We start from the raw sequence: 1,868 nt of genomic DNA on the forward strand, positions 1-1,868 counted from the left end.
ACTGGACAAAAATTGTACACCTATGGATGAGGACAGTGTGGGGAGGTAAGGGCAGAGGGTGGGGTGGGAACCAGGTGGAGGGGAGCTATGGAGGGAAAAAGAGGAACAACTGTAATAATCTGAACAATAAAGATTTAATTTTAAAAAATAAATAAAGATAAAAATATTTTAAATAAATAAATAGAAAAGAAATGAAAGATTGCAAGGTAGGACCTTGCTCTCAGCCAGTTCTAAGCCTTCACAAGTGGTTGTTAAACCACAGCCCCAAAAATAAACAAAAAATAAATAAATAAAAAGCCATTTCTCAAAATAGCTTACCTAACTAACCAAGTGAACCCTTCAAAAACGAAAGTAGAAATCTTAAGACTGAGGAAAGATATCAAGAGTGCCCCAAAGTCACGTCCCACTGCTGCTATAGAAAACAAATGTTAGTCTTTAATTCAGACGCTTTTACTTAGAAAAAGAATGAAGGTGTTTATTTCCATTTTCCAGATACCAAGCTCCAGGAAGCCTTCCCATAAGTAAAACAAGAGGAAGTTCGCACCACAGCCCATCGTGGTGGGGAGAGAAGCGGAGAGTGTCAGTCAAGAGAGCCCTGGCTGTCACCCCAATAAATTCAATAAAAGGGGGGAGGAGAGAGGGCCCTGGTGAGGAGCAGTGTCACCTAAACCAGTCCCCACTCTTCCAACACCGCTTTCCTCACCTCAGTGAAACAGTAACCTCGAGAATGAGAAGGAAACAGATGGGCAGAAGAAACAGCATGATCCGGTAAAATACAAGTCAGTGCTAATCACGTTACTTCACATCTTCCTATATTTATTTCTTTATTCAAAACAGCCCATGCCTTAAAAAAAAAAAGCCTTAGGAACAGGCATCATTGGAAGTAATGGCAGAAGTAGCAGGAGCACCTCACCTCATCTCTATTCTCAGACTGAGGAGACGCAGCTAAGCTTGGTCAATAGATGGAGAAGTCAGTCCTCACTAGTGGCACCCACATCACCCCCTCTGACCCAGGGGAATGAAGGGAGTTTATACACCCCACGTTTACACCCACCCCTCGCCCCCAAGTGGGGAGAACCCTGCAGCAGGAGTCAGCAGCCCATGGGAATCTATGCCTGTTCTACTCGGATCTGGCTGAATGACTGCCCTCCCAGGGCCTTCTTTACCCCTCCTTAAAAGGAAAGGTTAGAATGAAATCACATGAAAGTCTCCTGCCTGCTCTAACTTTCTAATTCCATGAGTCTTACATGTAAACATGTCTTGCCCAAATAAAAGCCCTTCATTTTGTGAAAGAGAGACAACAGGCCCCAAATGGAGTCACTTATGCTAAGCTCCACATCACCAAACCAAGACATCTTATTCCTAATTTAATTACGGTTTCAGCCTCTACCAGGAGTAAAACCTTTAATCAGTCAATCTGCAATTACCTGGTCAGTACTGGTGAGGTAACCTGCTGGACAGACCCCTGCCTTCCCCTAAGGAAGGTGACCTCCCAAACCAATCCGATGTTTGCTGGCATAACTTCTAGGTCCGCTCCCTTGTGCCTATGAAAGTCTTCCATCTTGTACGGCTCCTGGGAGCGCCTTTCTATCCGCTACCTGCCCAATTCACGAATCACTGAATAAAGTCAATATCTTTAAAATGTACTCGGTTGAATTTTTTAAAAAAACACTTTCAAGCCCCATGTTGCTCTGAATCCCGTGACCACTTCCCTCAATAACCTGTTTCTAATCTTAACATAAGTATGAGGCATCAGAACTGCAAAGCAGGCTGTTGCTCTCTGGAGGCACCAAACCTGGTACTCGGTCAACGAGGATTCTCTCTCAATCCTATGATCCCATGGGGGGGGGGGGGGGGAAAAAAAAAAA

The 1,868-nt window shown here is 44.2% G+C and overlaps 1 protein-coding gene across 2 annotated transcripts in view; it reads right to left on the reverse strand.

Moving 5' to 3' along the window:
- The window catches only part of SNX10 (sorting nexin 10), a 60,845-nt gene extending 59,372 nt beyond the window's left edge, over positions 1-1,473 (reverse strand). The window contains exon 1 of one of the 2 annotated variants that reach the window (XM_014537025.1): positions 1,428-1,473. The gene's annotated coding sequence lies outside the window, so the exon portion shown is untranslated. Of the gene's footprint in view, positions 1-703; positions 787-1,427 lie in introns of those variants that run through there. The other variant, XM_014537023.1, reaches the window with a different exon arrangement.
- Between the last annotated feature and the right edge of the window lie 395 nt (positions 1,474-1,868).

The sequence above is a fragment of the Myotis brandtii genome, unplaced genomic scaffold (assembly GCF_000412655.1).
Source record: "Myotis brandtii unplaced genomic scaffold, ASM41265v1 scaffold17, whole genome shotgun sequence".
NCBI classification, from domain to species: domain Eukaryota; kingdom Metazoa; phylum Chordata; class Mammalia; order Chiroptera; family Vespertilionidae; genus Myotis; species Myotis brandtii.